At 35.6% G+C, this 23,628-nt stretch overlaps 1 protein-coding gene across 7 annotated transcripts in view; it reads right to left on the bottom strand.

Annotated features, from left to right (window-relative positions):
- FBXO4 (F-box protein 4) overlaps nt 1-23,628 on the bottom strand; it is a 406,375-nt gene that overhangs the window by 360,003 nt on the left and 22,744 nt on the right. For all 7 annotated transcript variants that reach the window (XR_010941939.1, XR_010941942.1, XR_010941944.1 and 4 more), the window contains exon 8: nt 7,129-7,258. The gene's annotated coding sequence lies outside the window, so the exon portion shown is untranslated. The remainder of the gene's footprint in view (nt 1-7,128; nt 7,259-23,628) is intronic.

Below are 23,628 nucleotides of genomic sequence, written 5' to 3'. Positions count from 1 at the left end.
GCCTATTTCCTTCCTTTGCAATACCCATTAAGCCTAGAATTTTTCTCTTGTCATTCTTTAAACTTTACTTTAAATATGTATCATCCTTTAGTAATTGTAGAAACTCCAGTAAATAAACTGAAGGATAGCTTTTGATGTTGCTGCTTTTTTATTACTAGCTTTGCTTGCCTTTGCCTCCCAGGACCATTTCTTTCAATGTTGCACCCATCGTCATCATTGGCAACATCCGCAAAGATTTTTTCCTACTATATGAAAACTTTCATGTATCAAATATAATCTTGTAAGCTCTGTTGAATAAATTAATAAATAAATACAGAGATGTGTTAGTACTAGATTGTGAAGGAAATTACATGTCTTGCCAAGCTATCTTTTTGCAGGCAATGGGAGGCATTTAGAATATTTAGTAGGGTAATGACATACTCTGATTTGATGATAAAAAAAATCACAAAGCTGGAAGTCTGGGAAAGAGTTTAGGAAAGAGTGAGACTGGATGCATGGAAATCAGTCAGGAGAATTTTACTGTTCAATCCAGGCAGGAAATTATGAAGACTGGTCTATAATCGTGGTAAGAGGAATTGAGAAGAAGGGTAGATAGAGAATCTATTGAAGAGAACACAACTTGGAGAAAATTAGACTGAAGTCACACATTGATAGTGAAAAGGAAAGATGCAAAATACCTCTTTAGGACAGAAGTTTCTCCAGAAGTTTTTACAGCTTAGGAACATTTCCCACTTGGGGTTTTCATGCCCAGAAGAAAGCTGGACAAGAAAGAGAAAGTGAGTGCAATCATCCAGAGCTAATTTTTCCTACCATGAACCAAAATTTAGCAGATTAGAAGATAAAAGATAAAATGTTTGGATTTTGAAATTATAGAAAAGGGAACTATATTGATGGAATACTTGAAACATCATTGCATTATGAAGCTTTACATTATGAAGCATCCAATATGATTCAGCAAATGGAAATTATAGAGTCAAAATATTTGATAGGATAGGAAAAGGCTCTCATATATTCTTGGTGGAAATGTTAGTATTTGAAACTGTATATATAGTATAATTCCAATTTTTTAAAATATGTGCATAAAAATATGTAGATGAAATTCTGTGAATATTGACAGGTTCTCTCTGAGTGTTGGGTTTATGGTTGATTTTTCTGTTTTATTTATAAGTATTATCTACATTTTCCAATTTTTTAAATAATGAGTTTGTATTCCTTTTATCTTAGGAAAAACACATGATTTAAAAAGAAACAACAACAAAAAAAACATGGATGTAGCTATAGTGTAACAAAATGGTTCTCATGTATTTAAAATGTTATTATTAGGATAAATCTAAGTAAATATTCTTTAATTCATAGAAAAAGAAATGCATACACTTGGGGAAAAATCTGAATCGGCTATAAAGGTGATTAATAGCAATTGCAGTTCACTAAGTAATGTTTTGGAATCACTATCCCAAAGGAAATTTAAATGACTTACAACTCCTGCCTATATGCTTTTATTTATCATAAAGATGTGTTTTATATTCCAATTTCCTCCTTTAGAAGAATGTTGATATATTGGTGATGGTGTGTTATGCAGAAATTAAAGAAAAGGGAGTTAAGAAATGAGAAATTAGATTCAAGCTTCTTTCAACCCTTTTTTACTATTTTCATCCTGGAATGTGGAGAAATGATAACACAAGAAAGTATTAACCTATGTGTTTGTGCAGTAAAATTCAGAATTATTCAAAATGTTTTCCTGAGTATATACTGTAGTCTCTTTATGACACTTCCCAGTCTCCTAGCACTGAGTTTCAGTCAAAAGTGTTGAGCTTCTGTAATTTCTCTATTCAACACATACCCACCTCCTCCCCCAAAATCTTTATTTTAACATTATCATGAGTGGCTCAGATTCTGCCTTCTATAAAGACATTGGAATTGAAATACTCTTAAGACTGTCTCATAGCAGACCCTCCCAGGAGGTTCGAGATGTTCAACATTTGTTTCATTTCCCCAATTCTATTGTAAGTAAGATCTCATCTTGTTAGGCCATAGTCACCACTTGACTTCCACTGGGAGAGTCAGTAGCTGGTTATGAGTGAGCACCAAGGCAGCTATTTTTAGGTCTTCAAAACACGGACCTTCGGGCTAACCTATATCAATCCAATGATTCACAATCTTTTGGTAAGAAAACATGCAAACCTGCTCTCTAACCCTCCCAGATCCTTTCCCCAAATTAAGTCTGCTGTAAGCCCCAACACTAGGGCAGCCAACTCCTGAGTAGCTGGCACAAACAGAATGGCCTGATGCATCTCCTTGTTTTGTCTTGTCTTTAGATTGATTTCAGACATAGTTAATACAAATAGGTATATGGGAGCCATTGGTGAGTATTTTTGAAGGTAGAAAGAAATTCTATGAAGGGGATATGATCATATTTAATGAACCTGAACTCTTTAGTAATACGAGAAGATAAACTTACAAGAGGATGAAATGTAGTTACAGACTCCTTGGATATTGGAATTTAAATTTGTAGGTCTGAGAATTTAAAGTTTTAGGCCCTAGAAATATAAATAGTAACCAAGAACCAAGGACATGTCTTAGCAACACCAGGGGACCTTATGGGCTCAGAAGTGTGGATTGGAGCCAGCTTGCACTGGCTCAGTGCAAAAATTGTCTCATTTCTTCCTAATTCCATATTCAGTGATGTCACAATAATAGCTAGAAATAGGCCATGGTTGGAGAGGTTAAGTCACAGAAATTATTAAACACTACAGATTAGGACTTTTTTTTTCCTGATAGGCAGTTGTTGAGCATTTGCTAGACATAAACAAAGGAGTATAGATTTCAGAATTTTTAATAATGTAATTAGTTGTAAGCATGATCACACACTCAAAGTCAGTGCTCTATAATGAAAAAAACAAAATCTACACATGAACAAGAATATTATATAAGGCAGACTGATTAACTGAAGATATACATCATAAACCCTAGGGCAACTATTAAAAAATTTTTTAAGAAGTATTAATAATAAGTTAATAGTGAAGATAAAATGGAATCATAAGAAAAATGTTCAGTTAACCAAAATGAAGGCAGAAAAAGAGGATGAAAGAAATGAAGAACAGATGGAACAAGAGAAAGCAAGATTGTAGAATTTAATTCAACCACATCAACATTGACAAAATGTGAATGATCTAAATGTGCCAATTAAAAACAGAGATTGCCAGACTGGAGTTTTAAAAAGTATATGCTATTTATAAGAAATCTCCTTAATATAAAAGCATAGATAGGTTAGAAGTAAAATGATGAAAAAAGATATACCATGCAAACACCAACAAAAGAAAGCTTGGGTGGCTTTAATAATATCACACAAAGTTACTTCAGAACAAGGAATATTATCAATGTTTAAAAGAAAAATTAGATAAGAATAAATGGGTCAATTCTCCAAGAAGACCTAAGAATTCTAAATGTGTACATCCCTAACAACAAAACCTCAAAATACACAAAACAAAAACTGCTAGTGCTAAAAAGAGAAATAGATAACTCCACAATTACAGTTTGACACTTCAACATTCCTCTCTCAGTAATTGCTAGACAAAAGACAGGACATCAGTAAAGATACAGGAGACATAAGCAACATTATCAACGAATATGTCACTATAATATCATATTATTTACATTTATGGAACACTCCATACAACAGCTGAGTAAGCATTTCTTTCAAGTGCATGTGGAACATTCAACAAGATAGACAGTATTCTTGGCCATAAAACAAACTTTGCCCAATTTTAAAGAATAGAAATTATTAAAAGTATGTCTTTAGATCATAATAGAATTAAACTAGAAATCAATTTTTTAAAATATATCTGGAAAATTCCCAAATATTTGGAAGCTAAAGCTGCAATGAATATTCTCATATATTCATCATTGCAACTGAGTTCTATTATTTTCTTAAATACATAATCTTTAAAATATGATGACCCCTTATGATGCAAATGAATTACTATTGTCATATGCAGAGTTTTTTTGTTGTTATTTTATAGGACTATTTTATACCACATCTCAAAATGACTCTTGGCAGAATTACAAACCTCAATCTGAAACTGAAATTCAAGAACTTTTCCAACACTATCCCCCATATACCTATGTCCACATGACAACCTCCTAGTCATCCTTTTAGACATAGCTCAAACATCCCCGAGAAGCCTTCTTTGACAGTTGTCTATGCATGCCCACTCCTCATCATCCCCCCAAATTACACTTTCCTTCTTGCATGTTCCCATAGCTCTCTTCACATACCCCTGGTGACATATCTGGCGTCCTCTGCCTGGTTACCTCTACTTGTCCTTCAAACTTCAGCGGCAGGCTCCATAAAAGCATTCCATGTCCTTCTCCCCTACTTACCTTCACTGGGTTAGACAATTCTCTTACATAAGCCAAAAACACTCAATGATTAGTGTAGGGTTTCTCAAGAGCAGCACTATTGACATTTTTGACCTAATAACTCTGTTGTGCAGGGCTGTCCTGTGCATTGTAGGATGATTAGTAGTATCCTTGGCCTCTACCTACCAGGTGCCAGTAGCACACACAACCCAGAAGTGACAATCAAAGATGTCTTCAGACATTGCCAAGTGTCCTCTGCGGGGCAAAATACTCCCTTATTTGAGAACCACTGACTAAGTGCTACTAATCATACTGATTGTGATCAGTCTGTTTATCTGTTTATTAGTCTATCTTAGACTATTGGCAATTCAAAGGAAGAAACTGTATATTTTATTTCTGAAGCCCAATTTCTAGTACAGAACCTGGAACCTAATAAATATATTTTGCTGAAGAAAATAAATGAAATTCTATTGCTTTGGAAATTATTTTGTTTATAGATCCATATAGCACTTTTTTTCTTCTTTTCCCTTCTGGATTGGGATCTCCTTGAGGGCAAAAAACCTTATTTATTCACTTTTATGAATAAAAAGTAAATAATGCACTAAAATTGTCTGATAATTGTTTTATGATTATTTTATGATATCAATCAACAAAAGCCTAATCCAGGCTTTCAAGAGTCAGTGGGAGAAAGAAGAGGTGCATTTTTTAAAACATATATATGTAAAATGAAGTAAATGGGAGCATAAAACTCTATTCATAATTATAGACAGCTATCTGCAAACTCTTCATAAGTTATTTGAATCAATTTATTTCTGCTTTAATAAACTAAATATAACAGGGATGAAAATGACGGAACCAAAACTATAAATTGCTAGAAGGATAGAGAAAGACATGTTCTACCTATTTTAAAATCATTAAAATGCACATAATCAAGAGGGAAGACACTAGATGACTTATGAGCCTATAGAGTGGTCTTTTTAATAATAATCAAGGTAATCATTATTTCCAAGAAGATTATCTAGCATGTAAGATGCTAGTCATGCACAGAATTATTATTAGACAGAAAATACTTATCTTTTATGTCTTAATTTTTACCAGGAAATACACTCCATTAAAATTAATCAGTTAAAAAATACTGATCTATTACACTGAGTAACTTTTTATTATCTAGCTTGTGTTTTTCAAAAATTATTATTACATGTGTAGTGATGGATGGTAACTGGATTTATTGGGGTGATTATTTCATAATGTATAAAAATATTGAATCACTATACTGTACACCTGAAACTAATATAACATTGTATGTTAAGTATAACTTAGTTAAAAATTATTATTAGAAAAGCAGCACATGTGCATTGTAGAAAATTAGAAAAGCATAATTAAATCAATCCTTCACCACCAGAGACCATCATTACTAATTAACGCCTATATTTCCAGGTCTTTACACACACACACACACACACACACACACACCTTTGTAGTTACATATCAATATAAAATCGTATTGTACATACTCTTCTTCAACCTACTTTTTTCAGTAAGTAATCTCTTTCTCTTTCAGTACCTTTTATCTCTTCTAATACTATATTCAAAATTCCCCATTTGATCCAAAAATATCACACACAGATGGTTTGTCCATTCAAATATCAAACATAGGATCAAACTTTCATCTGGTTTTTATGTCCCTTAAGTTTCTTGTAATAGATTATAATCTCTTTTTCACAATCATGACTTTTAAAGAACCAGGTCAGTTACCTATTGTAGAATATCCCTGGATTTTTCTGGTTTCTTTGCTATGCTACCATTTAACTTGTCAGTCTCTATCCTGCATTTCTTATAAATTGCACATTATATTAGAGGCTTAATAAACCCAATTTAAATATTTTTGCCTAGAATAATTCATAGGTCTTGGTGTGTACTTCATGTGGCTTTATATCTGGCACACAATATCTGATTAACAAACATTAATGACACTATGATTGATTGATTCCTATACTAAGTTATTTTGTTTTCCCCTCCACTGTACAGATAAAATTTTCCCCTTGTGATTAAAAAATAATGTGTGAGGTTTTCTTTTAACAATTAACCAATGGCCAGTTTTCCATAAACCATTTACTTAATGATCTTGACACCGATTAATAATCCTTCCCTCAATCTATTAATGTAATTTCTGTGAAATTATTGTTCTCTAATTCTACAGTCCCTTCTATGTCTTATAATGCATTTTTCTGTAAAACAGCATGCTTCCTCAAAAATTGGGATATTTGGTTACCCTGTTGGTGAGGATGTAAGCAACAGAAGTACCATAGACACCTGGTGGGAATATTCACACTTCACTTTTGGAAAACAATTTGGCATTATCTAGCCAAGTTGAAGATACACACAATCTTTTACCCAGCATTGCCATTTTAGGTACAGCATTTCCCACTTTAGGTATTCTTCACTTAAGATCAGAAATTTATCTTTGTAAATTAGACATTTTAAAAATAAATGCTAATTGAGAGTCTATTTCTTAATATTTTAAATAAGGAAAATTATAGTGTTTTTATATCAACCTAAAACATCCACCAATTTCCTAAAACATAACTAATTCAGAGTAAAATGCATATAAAGTATTCATTAAATGACTAATATAGTTACTTCAAATAGTTTCTTTGTATGCAGAACATGCTGTATTAGACTAGGTTCTCCAGAGAAGTAAAACTTGGATATGTAATATCCAATTGATGTAATATATCATACATGATTTATTATAAGGAATTGGCTCACGTGATTATGGAGACTGAGAAGTTCCAAGATCTTCAGTTGAACCCAGAAATCTGGTGAAGACGCAGTAAAGCCAATGGTGTAGTTCCTGTCCAAGTCCAAGTGTGAAGGCAGGAGAAGACCAATGTTCCAGCTAGAAGATAGGCAGAGAGAGCAAATTCTCCTTTATTCAGCCTTTTGTTCTATTCAGGCCTTCAATGAAATGGATGAGGCTCACCCACATTGGAAAGGGCCACCTGTTTAACTTAGTCTCTGCCTATTCAAATGTTAATCTCATCCAGAAACTCCCTCATAGATACATCCAGAATAATGTTTAACCAAATATCTGGGCAACGCCTCCAGTCAAGTTGACACATAAAATTAACCATCATATATGTGCTTCAGTGATTCTAGCTACACCTTTCAAAACATTAATACTTAAAAATTCTACCTGGAATATAACCCAGACTTCCCCTCCCACACACACATTGTTTTGTTTAAAATGTAGTATTGAGTTTGAGAGACATAAATACAATTTTTTCATATAAATCAGCTAACAAGTATATTGCAAGGACACTTACATTCTAAAATTTGGATATCAAAGTCCAAGAGGTGTTTCATGCGGGAAATGTTAAAGTATGCCAGTACTACCCTAAAAATATGTAAACATATGCACTAGCATACACATGTAAGAATATTTGTAGCAGTGTTATTTATGGTAACCAAAAACTGCAAACACCTGAATGTCCACTTACAATAGTATGAATGAGTTGTGAAATATGCATACAATGGAAGAGTATATCACTAGGAAAATGGTATGCAAAATGCTATAGTATGGATGACCTTGCAAACACAATATTGAACAAAAGAAGAAAGATAAAAATGATTCCAACAGTATGGAGTCCACTCATATTAAGTTCAAAGCAGGCTAAACCAGGCCATTGTTTAGAGATGCACATATAGGTTGTAAAAGCATAAAGGAAAAGAAAGGTATGATTATCACAAAGCCAGAATAGTGGATACTTCCAGAGTGGAGGGATAGAATTATAATTAGGAAGGAAGCCACAAACAAGGTGGGTGTTCTTGGATGTTGCAAAATTTCTATTTTTTGACTTGGGTTATACCAGAGTTTGTTTTATAAGTATTCATTAGACAGTACAGATATATTTTATAAATTCTTCTGTAAGTACATATATTTCATAATAAGAAAAGAATAAGAGATGAATGGAAAAAGTTAGATTAGGCATTATATAGGAGGTACAATTGCAAGATGCTGCTGGCAGGCACCAACCTCTGCTTGTTGTATCTGACCAAGTGTCAACACATGTATAAGTGAACTGCAGAAGATAAAAGTAAGGACAACTAAAATAAGCCAGACACAGAAGCATTTGCAAAGGAGCTTGCACTTAGAAAATGCTCAAAAACAACACATTTGTTGGACTGGAATTTGATGAATGGAAAAAGAAAACTTCCATATATGTAAAAGGCTTAAAGAAACAGTCTAGGGTCTTCCCTGGTGGCTCACTGGTTGACAATCCGCCTGCCAATGCAGAGGACGTGGGTTCGAGCCCTGGTCCGGGAAGATCCCACATGCCACGGAGCAACTAAGCCCATGTGCCACAACTACTGAGCCTGTGCCTTAGAGCCTGAGAACCACAACTACTGAGCCTGCGTGCTACAACTACTGAAGAGCGCGCACCTAGAACCCATGCTCCACAACAAGAGAAGCCACCGCAACTAAAGCCCGCACACTGCAACGAAGAGTAGCCCCTGCTCACCGCAACTAGAGAAAGCCTGCACACGGCAACAAAGACCCAACGCAGCCAAAAAAAAAACCCCAACAGTCTAAAAGATTTAAAAATAAAACAAGAACTAAACACCTTCATGGGGACATAATAGGCATTCATAAAATCATAAAATGTAAGAACACTGTGAACATGGCTTTGTGCAATAAATCCTGCAATTTTCAAGACATGAGGATGCCAATGAAATTCAAAAGAAATCATTTTCAATAACTAAAAGAAATTGTTTCTTACACAGAAAGCAGTAAATATACAATAAGTCATAATTATTATATGTGCTTAAACTTTGGTATTGACAGAAAAAAATACCAAATAAGCACCTAGCCAGAATATTCAGCCTCAGAAGAAAGTGTTCAATCATTTTATGACTGTTTAAAATTCAGTTAAAATAAATGTTTCTCAATGCTTTGACCAGGCTCTGGTACATGAGGCAAAAGTTCAGAAGCATTCTCCTTTGACTTCCGATTTTTCATAGAGTGCTGCCCTCTTCAGGGAGAGCTGTGTCACATCTGATTCCACTTTTCCGTGGTAATTTTTGTAAAAATTTTCACTTTCGTTTTCATGAACGGAATGTCTATCTTCCTCCTGAAACACTTCATTTGAAATTACAGTCAGTTGTAAACAAGGTTAAGATGGCTATGATATGTTTTCAGTTAAACTAAGTAAAAAATCTATTTTTGTATTTACAAAGAAAATCATAAAATGGAGAAAATATGTATTATCAATTGTATTGCATTATTCAGTATAAGGAGAAATAAAATCTGAAATATTTTAAAGTAATTTAAAAACAGGTATTCAAGACTAGATATATGAGCAATGAAAATGGATTTTTTTTTATATTGGGGTATAATTGATTAACAATGCTGTGTTAGTTTCAGGTGTACAGCAGAGTGATTCAGTTATACATATACATGCATCTATTCTTTTCCCATTTAGGTTATTATAGAGTAGATTTCACTGTGCTATAGATTAGGTCCTTGTTGGTTATCTATTTTAATTTTTTCTTTTTTTGCGGTACGTGGGCCTCTCACTGGTGTGGCCTCTCCCGTTGCGGAGCACAGGCTCTGGACGCGCAGGCTCAGCGGCCATGGCTCACGGGCCCAGCCGCTCCGCAGCATGTGGGATCTTCCCGGACCGAGGCAAGAATCCGCGTCCCCTGCATCTGCAGGCGGACCCTCAACCACTGCGCCACCAGGGAAGCCCAGTTATCTATTTTAAATATAGCAGTGTGTATATGTCAATCCCAAACTCCCAATCTATCCCTCCTTCCCACCCTTCCCCCTGGTAACCATAAATTCAATCTCTAAGTCTGTGTGTCTGTTTTTGTTTTGTAAATAAGTTCATTTGTATCATTTTTTTTAGATTCTGCATATACGTGATATCATATGATATTTGTCTTTGTCTGACTTACTTCACTTACTATGATAATCTCCAGGTACATCCATGTTGCTGCAAATGGCATTATTTCATTCTTCTTAATGGCTGAGTAATATTCCATTGTATATATATACCACATCTTCTTTATCCATTCATCTGTTGATGGACATTTAGGTTGCTTCCATGTCTTGGCTATTGTAAACAGTGCTGCAATGAACACTGGGGTGGCATGTATCCTTTTGAACCACGTTTTTCTCTGGATATATATATGCCCAGGAGTGGGATTGCTGGATCATACGGTAACTCTATTTTTAGTTTCTTAAGGAACCTCCATACTGTTCTCCATAGTGGCTATACCAGTTTACATTCCCACCAACAGTGGGAAAACACCCTTTTCTCCATACCCTCTCCAGCATTTATTGTTTGTAGACTTTTTGATAATGGCCATTCTGACTGGTGTGAGGTGATATCTCATGAGCAATGAAAATGGATTTTAAGATTACATCTTCTTAAATATTTGGCTTAGGGACTTCCCTGGTGGTCCAGTGGGTAAGACTCCACACTCCCAGTGCAGGGGGCCCAGGTTCAATCCCTGGTCAGGGAACTAGATCCCACATGCATGCCAAAACTAAGAGTCCACATGCCGCAGCTAAGAAGTCTGCATGCTGCAGCCAAGACATCCACATACCGCAAGTAAGATCCCACGTGCTGCAACTAAGACCTGGAGCAACCAAAATAAATAATTAAATAAACAAATATTTTAAAAAAATATTTGGCTTAAATTGCTATTCTATAATTAAACAGCCATCATAAGAAAGAGGTTTCTTATTTCAATGATGCTGCCATCACTCAAAACCAGTTTTGAACTGTTTACATAAAATTGCCTTCAAAATTGTTTAAAAGAGGGCTTCCCTGGTGGCTCAGTGGTTGAGAGTCCGCCTGCCGATGCAGGGGATGCGGGTTTGTGCCCTGGTCCGGGAAGATCCCACATGCCGCGGAGCGGCTGGGCCCGTAAGCCATGCCGCTGAGCCTGCGCATCCGGAGCCTGTGCTCCGCAACAGGAGAGGCCACAACAGTGAGAGGCCCGCGTACCGCAAAAAAAAAAAAAAAATTGTTTAAAAGAAACAAGAAAATCAGACTAATTATTTTATAAATTTCTTTTGGCTAATAACATTACCAAATTTCATCATCAGCATTAGTTAGAAACTCAATTTTGAATGTCATTCTTATTTTAGAGCAGATATGATTTTTGGAACTAAAGATTTTCCACCACCAAAGGTATTTGAAAGAATATGATGAATGATTCTAAGAAATTTTGAAAAAGGAATTCCAAGATATATATATATTGAAAGGGAAAACAATCATTTATATGTAAACTGTCGGGTGTCAGCTTCTGCCTAGAATGTAGAAAGTTGCAAAAGAATGTCATTCCTACCCTAGCAATAATAACAATCCAGATAACCCATAAAATCATAATTTATTAAAAAGTCATCAGAGAGCTAAGGATGGAGAAAAAATATGTAATGAATTAAAATTCAGAAAGTTACATACCTCTCTTGGGAGCAAAGCAACCCAATAGTTTCTTTCATCCTTGGTGAAGCAGTAGAAAAGGAGAAAGCTGTCAGAGCAAGAAGAAAGGTAAGAAGAAAACTGGGATAACTCAAGAATTAAACTTCTGAAATTTTAACAAATTTCTGTAGACTAAGTGTGAGCTGGCATGATGGTTTAAAATCCTTAGAACACAGAGTACAGCTGCCTACAACACTTCATAGCCTTCACAGAGTAGTCATGAGAAATACTGGGGCGAGAGTAGGAATGCTTAAAAAAACTTTCAAGCACTCAGGCTTTTTACATTGATACAAGGCAGCAGGCACCTATCTTTGGTGAAAAGGGGCAAGAATACTGAGAGAGACCAGCTCTACCAAGGTATAGTGTGCAGGACTTCATGAACTCTGAGGGCAGGAAAGGACTGAGACAAGCTCTTTAAGTTCTCCAGGCTGTACACTGAGTAAGAGCAATGATAATTTATGACTAAGAGAGGGACAGGGAAGCTGAAAGAGATTCTTTCCTGAGGTGTAAGCATAGGGGCTTTCTTGAAGTCTGAAGGCAGCATAGGAAAAACTGAACTGAACTCTTTAGGTAAATGAGGTCTTCAATGGGTACAGAGCAATAACTGATTTTGGCTGGCGCAGAGGCAAGAGAGCTGAGAGATATCTCTCTGAGATGTAAACAAGCAGGGCCTGGGGAAGACTGTGGGAAAAGCAGCAGAATGGAAACAAATCCTCCAGGTACTCAGGTACTCCCACATCTGGCTAAAAAGAAAATTCTGATCCCTTCCACAAACTATTTAAAGTCTGTGGTGAAATAAATCTAACTAAAATAAAGAACTAAGCCTAGATCCAACTCAGTCATGGACTAGATTAACTCATCTCCTCACATTACTGGACTGACAAAAGGAATGTGCAATGGGTGTAAATATTATTTGCTTCAGTTTCTATTGTTCTATTATCAATATCCAACTATCAATCAAAAACATGTGACATGAAAAAAGGGGAAAAAAAATGTGACTCATTCTTAAGAGAGAAAACAGCCATTAAAATCTGATCCAGGGCTTCCCTGGTGGCGCAGTGGTTGAGAGTCCACCTGCCGATGCAGGGGACACACGTTCGTGCCCCAGTCCGGGAAGATCCCACATGCCATGGAGTGGCTAGGCCCGTGAGCCATGGCCACTGAGCACGAGTGTCCAGAGCCTGTGCTCCGCAACAGGAGAGGCCACAACAGTGAGAGGCCTGCATACCACAAAAAAAAAAAAAAATCTGATCCAAACATGGTCCAAGTGTTAGAACCATCAGAGGGAATTTAAAATAACAATGATAAATATATTAAGCAATCTCATGGAAAAGGTGGATAGCATGTATAAAGAGATGGGGAATTTGTTCCTGATACAAATAAAAACTATAAAAAGGAGCCAGATGGTAATCCTAAAAATGAAAAATAAAATATAAGATGAAGAATTATTTTGATGGGCTCATTAGCATTCTGAACACATCAAATAAAAGAATCAGTGAATTTGAGTACAACAGAAATTATCTAAATTAAAACACAAAGAGAAAAATTTAAAGAGGAGGGGGATCAAAACGTCCAATCACTGTGAAACAAAATCAAATAGGCTATCATTTGTGTAGCTGGAGACCCAAAACAAGAAAAAAGAATAGAGCAGAAGAAATACTGAAAGAGATGACTGACAATTTTCCAAAACTGAGGAAAGACCAACCCACAGACCTAAGAAGTTCAGCAAAACCCAAGAACAGTAAATACAAAGAAAATTACACCCAGGCATATTATGGTTGTATGGCTGAAATCTAAAGCATAAAGATAAAATCTTAAAATGAGAGAAGATATATGACATACAATGAACAATGATGAGAATGACGGCTGACTTATCAGAAAAAACAGCAAAGGGGATAAGCAATTAAACAACATCTTTAAAGTACTTAAAGAAAAACTGTTAATCTATAATTTTATATCCAGTAAAAATATCCTTTTAACATGAAGTCAAAATAAAGCCATTTGGAAGCAGGCAACACCTGAAAGGATTCATCTCATCTCTGGCAGACCTGCCCTGTAAGAAATATTAAATACTCACTAATGCTCTGTGGGTTTTTTTTCAGTCATTTTAATGTGCTTCGCTTGTATGGTTTCAATTACTATGTCTTCAAGTTCAATAATCATTTCTTCTCCAATGTCTACTCCATCATTAATCCCACCCGGTATGTTTTTCATTTCACACATTGCAGTTTTAACACATGGAAGGCCAATTTGAGTCTTTTTAACATTTTCTGTCTTTACTTAACCTGTGCAGTATTTACTCCAGCTTCTTAAACTTAGGGAATATGGTTATAATAACTGTTTACTGTTCTTGTTTACTATCTTCTGTGTCCCATCTGGATTGGTTTTGATTATTTTTCCCCTTCTTATGGATCATAGTATCTTTCTTCTTTGCATGCTGATAATTTTTTATTGGACATTACTAATTTTATCTTGTTGAATGCTGTATATTTTTGAATTCCTATAAATATTATTGAGCTTTATTCTGTGATATTGTTGTTATTTAGGAACAGTTTGAGCCATTCAGCTCTTCCTTATAAGCACTGTTAGGAGGAACCAGAGCAGCATTTAGTAGTTTAGGAATGATTTTGCTGCTACTGAGGCAAAACACTTCTGAGTACTCTACCCAACATTCCACAAATTATGAAGTTTTCCATTTTGGCTGGTACCCTCTGTAAACACTGGGTATTATTCCCTCTAATCTTTTCTGCATTGAGCAGTTTCCTCACCCTCATGCAGTGATCAGTACTCAGCTGAAGACTCATGGAGGAGGACTCTGTAGATCTCCAGAGATCTCTCTCCCTGTCTCTGAACAGCTCTTTCCTCTGTTACGCTCTTTACTCCGAGCTCTTGGTTCCTTGGTCTCCCCAGACTTCCAGCTTCTTCTTTGCAACTTAGGGAGACCTCCATGCTTTGGGATCTCTCTCCCTTTGGCCTGGGAAATCTGCAGGCAATAAGCTGGGACAATTATAGGTCTCATCTCATCTGTTCATATAGCGAAGGGAATCACTACCCTTTACTGCCCAATGTCCAATGTCTTAAAAACTGTTCTTTCATGTATTTTATCCAGTTTTTTTGTTGTTTAGGCAGGAAAATAAATTATGTTCCTATGAATTTATTCTCCATCTTGATTAGAAAAAGAAATCTTTGTATCATGCTTTTAAAAAATATTTTGAATCTATGTAGTCTGCACATATGACTGAAATGCTGATTTTTCCTTTCAGACTCACTCAAGTAGGAATACTCTAGGTCCTGTATGATATCAAATTTAGAATATAACATAAATCGTAAGTATGGACTTTGAAGTGGGCAAAGCAATCCATAAGCAGGAACACACACACACACAAAAGAAAAGGCATACAAAAGGGCACTGACCCTACGATATTTACCCCTATTTACCGACTTGCTCCTCCTTTTTAAAATTCTTCTCTGACACTACTTACCTTTAGGACCAGATGGTCCTGTATTCCCTATGATTACTTTCTGCTCTGGAGAGGAAGTAACATAGGATGTCTAAAAACTCTTTTAGTTGCCAAAAAATTTCGCAAATTTGTGCACTCTGTTTTGTCTAGGTAATGTAGCCTTGCCCGTTTTCTCTAGAATTTCTCTAGAAGTGAAGAAACATAAACATATGCAACTCACATATGTGAGTTTATCAATTTTATACTAAGTTAGTTTCTGTGTTTTAGCTTTCATCCAGAAATGGAATTTAAGAATTTAAGTAATTGAGATTAATCTCTGATGTCTCTCTTTTGGATATCCCTCAGATTTCAGACAAACATATTTGTCACAATCAAAGATATGAAGTGATTAAAATAAAAAGTAATATCCTGTCTTCCGAAGTACACTGAAAAAAGGTAACTTTGGGACTTCCCTGGCAGTTCAGTGGTTAAGACTCTGCGCTTCCACTGCAGGGGGCACAGGTTTGACCCCTGGTTGGGGAACTAAGATCCCGCATGCCGTGTGGCGTGGCCAAAAAAAAAGGCAACATGAGTGGCTTATAAATGCTTCTATTATTTGCAGTATTGAGAACAGGCCAACAGCTGGTGTTCAAATAACTAAAGCCTCTTACTGAAAATTCAGAATAGAGGGATTGGCTAGATGTGGATGATGCATCATGATTATATGAGTCAGTGCTTTGCTCAGGGATTGATGCTTTAAGGAGAGTGGTTATACAGCCCCAATTACTAAGCATCTTAGTATGAAATTCATATATGAGAGAGAAAAGAAAGAGAGAGAGAGAGAGGTGGATAGAGTAGAAGGAAGGAGAAGAAGAGGGGAGATGAAGGGAGAAGAAGAGGGAAGAAGGAAAGGAGAGTGAGGGAGAGAGGGATAGAAAGAGAACTTATGAACATGTGTAACACAGGATTTAGGTAGCATAGTACCTTTATCCTGCTTGAACCCTATCCTAGGTATATTCACCTATCTCATTATTTTCCCCTTGCTTCTTGCTGTATATTTTCAATTGATTCAACTAACTGCATGATTAAATTATCTTGATTTGGTCTGTGAGCCCTTCTGTTCTATTACGTCTGGGAGAGCCTGCCTAGTAGAGTACTTGGAGACTACCATACATCAAGTTATTTCTTACCATGATGATTTACTTTGAAACAAATTTGATAAGATTCAAGTTTAATCCCACAATAAAGTCACTTTATTTCACTTGCCTCCCAATATTTCCAAAGAGAAAGAAAAGTAGAATTACAGAGGGCAAGTCTAAATAACGCAAATGCCTTGTGTTATGCAGAGGAACATCATCCTTCATGTGTCAAAGCTGAACAAAAGTTGAACACCTCTGAACTAGAAAACTAGCACTCCAAGTGCAAAGCTCCCATATCCTCTAGACTTAAATTGATATTTCTTTCTGTATCCAAATCTTCAGGTTTATTTCTGTGCTCTTTAATAAAGATACTAGATCACATCGGAAGTTGAGGTAGGGAAGTCACATAGGGAAAACCCATCATTTAGCTTCATTCAGTTCCATTTTCGGTTTCAACAACAGCCACTCCCAAAGCTGGTAAGAAAATCCTACATTCACTTTACCTTCTCAACTGCCACTGCCCCGTCCAATTTCCCCACATTCTCCTATCATCTTCCTATTTGAACACTCTAAGTATACTGTGCTCTGTGTTGAAAATTTTTAGTGACCTAGGATGTGCTAGCATCATTACATAAAAAGCATAGCTGCCAGTGCTACATAAATTGAGAACAAGCAAAGCAGTGCTCTTTTACTTCATTAGCATTCAGTTTGCAGCACTAGACTCCTAATTAAGAGATTCATAAGTATTCATATTCATTCAGGCTAGTCTACTTTTTATTTGCTAATTTGGTTAGAAACATTTAGACACATTAACTGTTCTTCCAGTCAAAATAAATACTTGCTGTGTTTGTGGATAAGCCAACTGATGACTGTCCTTTCTTGAAAGCAAAATATAAAACATGTTTTTTTCCCATTTTCAATTTTCCTTTATTGCTTTATGTAAATCATTACATTTGGATGAAGGAAAGTAATTCTTCTAAGAGTGAACTTTTAAATTGCTATTGTTAGCTTCTTCCAATAGTAATAACGTCCTCAAGTTATGCTGGTAAATACAGTATAGGAAACAATGAACCTGAGAAGTTAGTTTCTTTGATAAAGAGAATGATCAGATGCAGGGAGGGGTGACTTGAAGTTTTACCACCTGAGTAGTGGTTGAAGGATCAATGGATGATTATTCCACAGAAAAGGTTTTATGGGCTGTGAAACAGTTTGTGTTTGAACATAAGAGAGAAATTTGATTTATTGTATGTTGCCTCAGAAGACACAACTAGAATTGATATATGAAAATTATAAGGAGGAAATTGCAGCTCGAAAAAAGACCTGCTTAACGATTACATTTTAAACTGATCTGATTTTAGAATCCCACAGGATAATGGGGTCACTAAATTAGAATCTCCATACACCTTCTGAATATCATACAAATCAGAGAGAATAAATAAAACCACAATAACCCACGTTTACAGCATGACTAAAACAGAATAATACTTCAATTTACAAGTAACTAGGGAAATAAACATTCAGAAGCAAGCAGAGCCACCTCTGGAGCCCACTGCAGAGCAGCAAGTGGGCACTTGAGGTGTGTAATACAGATATAATTATCTTCCAAAAGACAGAGTCCCACCCTTAGAGCATAAATGCTGAGAATAAGTCTGACACCTGGATATTCAGAGTACTGGCTGTGTGGAATTGAGAGGGAGAGCCTTGAAATGTTTGCAATCAGAGGTGGGAGTTGTACCCCTTCTTGAAAAGAGTGGTAAAGACTTGAAAAGGGAATAGCATTAAGGGGAAGGATTCATGTGGATTTGAGGGTGAAAGAGAAGAAGGAAATAAGCGGTAAAAATTTAAAGTTCTACATTAACATAAAATAGAAACATCAGAAGACTTCATGATCCTCTCTCCTTGCCACCCAAAGAATGTAGACATTCATGAAACAAGCTGCACTTCATCATGCCAACAAAAGAGGGCTCTCTTGAGCTAAGAAATCTAATTTGCCACCAAACTCGTCCTTTTCTACACACAACTGTGAATGCTGGCCTAGAAAAATGTAAGATATTCCTAAAATTAACCGAATATAGAAGACAACATCTATATTAAAAGTACTGTAATAGAAAACAAAAAAAATGAAAATCAAAACATTTCAGATGATGAAAATTATTCCCAAAAAACAACCACAAAGCACAGAAAAAGTATAACAAAATATGCCAGACAAAATTAATTACCTTTAAACAAGCATTTGCAGGTGTGAAAAAAATTTCAAAGAATATATTTAAAAATTCAAAATAGAAATGAACATAAAGTTAGGAAGATATAAAATGAGAGTTAACAACACAGGGGAAAAAAATGAAGATAAAGAAAAAAATCATCCTTCCTTGCATGATAACCAAGGAATGAACAGCTTAGACTGAGAATATAATGAAGGACATAAGCAAAAATTAAAACAGATAATATAGTGAAAATGAAATAAAGAGAGAGGTAAAAATGGTCAGTAAAAAAGTGACAGAGAAGGTAGGGGGAAGAAATCTAAGTAAAGAAATGGGCATTAACAAAGGTATTAGTACACGGGCTTCCCTGGTGGCATAGTGGTTGAGAGTCTGCCTGCCGAGGCAGGGGACACGGGTTCACGCCCCAGTCCAGAAAGATCCCGCATGCCGCGGAGCGGCTGGGCCTGTGAGCCATGGCCACTGAGCCTGCGCGTCCGGAGCCTGTGCTCCACAACGGGAGAGGCCACAGCAGTGAGAGGCCCGTGTACCACAAAAAAAAAAAAAAAAAAAAAGGTATTAGTACAAAGCTAACCATTAGAACAAAAATTAAAATATAGAACATATAAAGTACATAATATTTTATATATATGACATGTAATATTAAAAATATCTAGAGAACATATCAAAATAGAAGAAAAAGAAGTACACAAAGAGATTACAAAAAAGGAAACTACAGTTTCAAATTTTCAATATCTGCAAATCAATCAATGTGATACACCATATTACCAAATTGAAGAATAAAAATCATATGATCATCTCAACAGATGCAGAAAAAGCATTGACAAAATTCAACATTCATTTATGATAAAAACTCTCCAGAAGATGGGAATAGAGGAAACATAATAAATGCCATAGATGACAAATCCACAGCTAACATCATACTCAATGGGGAAAGCTGAAAGTATTCCCTCTAAGATCAGGCACAAGAGAAGAATGCCTAGTCTCGGAATTTTTATTCAACACAGTATTGGAAGTCCTAGACACAGCAATCAGACAAAAAAAAGAAATAAAAGGAATCCAAACTGGAAAGGAAGAAGTAAAACTGTCATTGTTTGCAGATGACATGATACAACAGATAGAAAATCCTAAAGACGCTACCAAAAAACTACTAGAGCTCATCAATGAATTCAGTAAATTGCAGGATGCAAAATTAACACACAGAAATCTGTTATATATCTATACACTAACAACAAACTATCAGAAAGAGAAATTAAGGAAACAATCCCATTCATCATCACATCAAAAAGAATAAAACACTTAGGAATAAACCTACCTAAGGAGGTAAAAGACCTATACTCAAAAACCTATAAGATGCTGATAAAAGAAATCAAAGATGACATAAACAGATGCAAAGATATACTGTGTTCTTGGATTGGAAGAATTAATATTGTTAAAATGACCATACTACCAAAGGCAATATACAGATTCAATGCAATTCCTATCAAAATACCAATGGCATTTTTCACAGAACTAAAACAAACAATTTTTAAATTTGTATGGAAACACAAAAGACCCCAAATAGCCAAAACAATCTTGAGAAAGAAGAATGGAGCTGGAGAAATCATGCTCCCTGAGTATATTATGAAGCTTCAGACTATATTATGAAGCTACAGTAATCAAAACAGCATGGTGTGGACACAAAAACAGACACATAGGTCAATGGAACAGAATAGCCAGCCCAGAAATAAACCCACATACCTATGGTCAATTAATCTATGACAAAGGAGGCAAGTATATACAATGGAGAAACAACAGTCTCTTCAATAAGTGGTGCTGGGAAAACTGGACAGCTACATGTAAAAGAATGAAATTAGAACGTTCTCTAATGCCATATACAAAAATAAACCAGGACTTCCCTGGTGGCGCAGTGGTTAAGAATCCACCTGCCAATGCAGGGGACATGGGGTCAATTCCTGGTCCAGGAAGATCCCACATGCCGCGGAGCAACTAAGCCCGTGCGCCACAACTACTGAGCCTGCGCTCTAGAGCCTGCGAGCCACAACCACTGAGCCTGCGTGCCACAACTACTGAAGTCTGTGCACCTAGAGACCATGTTCCACAACAAGAGAAGCCACCACAATGAGAAGCCCGCACACTGCAATCAAAAGTGGTTCCCACTCGCCACAACTAGAGAAAGCCTGCACGAAGCAACGAAGACCCAACACAGCCAAAAATAAATTAAAAAGTAATAATAATAAAATAAAATAAACTCAACATGGATCAAAGACCTAAATGTAAGACCAGAAACCATAAAAGTTCTAGAGGAAAACACAGGCAAACACTCTTTGATATACATTGTAGCAATATTTTTGGATCTATCTCCTAAAGCAAAGGATAAAAGCAAAAATAAACACATGGGGCTAAATTAAACTTAAAAGCTTTTGCACAGAAAAGGAAACCATAAACAAAATGAAAAGACAAGCTACTAAATGGGAGAAAATATTTGCAAATTATATGACTGATAAGGCATTGATATGCAACATATATAAACAGCTCATATAACTCAACATCCAAAAAAACAAACAACCCAATTAAAAAATGGGCAGAAAAACTGAATAGACATTTTTCCAAAGAGGAAATGCAGACGGCCAACAGGCACATGGAAAGAAGCTCAATGTTGCTAATCCTTAGGGAAATGCATATCAAAACCACAATGAGATATCATCTCTCACCTGTGAAAATGGCTATCATCAAAAAGAACACAAATAACAAATGTTGGCAAGGATGTGGAGAAAAGTGAAGCCTCACACAATGTTGGTAGGAACGTAAATTGGTGAAGCCACTGTGGAAAACAGTATGGAGGTTTCTCAAAAGACTAAAAATAGAACTACCATATGACCCAGCAATTCCACTCCTGAGTATATATCAAAAAAAACCCTCAAAAACACTTATTTGAAAAGATACATACACCCCAATATTCATGGCAGCATTATTTACAATTGCCAAGATATGGAAGCAACCTAAGCGTCCATCAACAGACGAATGGATAAAGAAGATGTGGTATATATATACAATGGAATACTACTCAGTCATAAAAAAAGAATGAGGGCTTCCCTGGTGGAGAAGTGGTTGAGAATCTGCCTGCTAATACAGGGGACACAGGTTCGAGCCCTGGTCTGGGAGGATCCCACATGCCGCAGAGCAACTAGGCCCGTGAGTCACAACTACTGAGCCTGCATATCTGGAGCTTGTGCTCTACAACAAGAGAGGTCACAATAGTGAGAGGCCCGTGCACCACGATGAAGAGTGGCCCCCGCTTGCCACAACTAGAGATAGCCCTCGTACAGAAACGAAGACCCAACACAGCAAAAATTAATTAGTTAATAAACTCCTACCCCCAACATCTTCTTTAAAAGAAAAAAAAAAGAATGAAATTTTGCCATTTGCAGCAATGTGGATGGATTCGGAGGGTATTATGCTAAGTGAAATAAGACAGAGAAAGACAAATACTGTATGTTATCACTTATATGTGGAATCTAAAAAGACAACAAACTAGTGAATATAACAAAAAAGAAGCAGACTGGCAGATAAAGAGGACAAACTACTGGTTACCACTGGGGAGAGGGAAGGGAGAGGGGCAAAATAGGGGTAGGGAGATTAAGAGGTACAAGCTACTATGTATAAAATAAGCCACAAGGACATGTTGAACACCACAGGTAATACAGTAAATATTTTATAATAACTATAAATGGAGTATGACCTTTAAAAATTGTGAAGCACTATATTGTACACCTATAACATATAATATTGTACATCAACTATACTACAATAAATAAATCAATTTTTTAAAAGAAATATAATATATAATACATAGTAAATATTACTTAAAATAATATGCAATAATCATATCAATCAATAAAAATGGACTTAACTGTCCTATTAAATAAAAAAAATTTTCTAATTGGCTCATGTAGCAAAACCCAACTGCTAAACAAACCCAACTGTTAAATAAACAGACTCACTTAAAACAAAGTGACTCAGAAAAGCTGGACCAGGTAAATACAAGTAAATAAAAAATCCTGATATTCCATAAGGGAGACTTTAGGGTTAAAAGTATTAATTAAGACAAAGAGTTTACTAGATAATACTGAAGGATCCAATCCACAGTAAAGAAAAAATGGCTATGAATATATTTTCACCAAATAACACAGTAACTTCCTTAATAAAGCAAGCAGAAATAGACAGAATACAGTAATAACAGGTGACTTCAATATTTCACTCTCTCTCAAAAAAGATCAAAAGAACAAAAAAAATTAAGATATATACAACCCAAATAACGTAATCAATAAAGTAGCTCTTACTGACACCTATCAAAAAGAACATACCTTCTCAAATGTACATGACACATTCAGTAAATCTGACCATCTATGAGGTCATCACAAAACCTCTGTAAGTTTCACAAAGTAAAATTAATACCACATTCTCTGATTATAAAACAACAATTAGAAATTAATTAAAACAGAAAACAAAAAGACTCTTCAATGAAAATTTTAAAACTTTCTATTAAACAGTTCTTTGGAAAAGAAAATAAAAATTTCAGAATTTCTAAAGAATCATGATATAAAAACACCACATTAAAGAATCTATGGAATACAATAAAAGCAGTGATAAAATAATCAAATTCCTAAGAAAGAAAGTAGAAGAGAGAAGGGAAAAATAACAGCAGAATTAATGAGGTATAAAAGGGAAGAGCAAAGCACAAAATAAATCAAAACTCTAGTTCTTGAAAAATAAGTAATAATACAAAGGAGACAGCACACAAATACAAAATAAGAAATGATCAAGAGGAATTAATCACTGAAACAGGATCTATTTAAAAATCATAAGTATAATATCTATGCAAATAAACTGGAAAACCTAGATGCAATAAATAATTTCTTAGGAAAAATTGGTCCCTACAGAGATAGATGAGATAGATTAAGCAATTTCCATAGAA

The sequence above is a fragment of the Pseudorca crassidens genome, chromosome 3 (assembly GCF_039906515.1).
Source record: "Pseudorca crassidens isolate mPseCra1 chromosome 3, mPseCra1.hap1, whole genome shotgun sequence".
In the NCBI taxonomy this organism is placed as follows: Eukaryota; Metazoa; Chordata; class Mammalia; order Artiodactyla; family Delphinidae; genus Pseudorca; species Pseudorca crassidens.
Note: the sequence above shows the minus strand (reverse complement) of the source record. Positions and strands in the feature narration are given on the sequence as shown.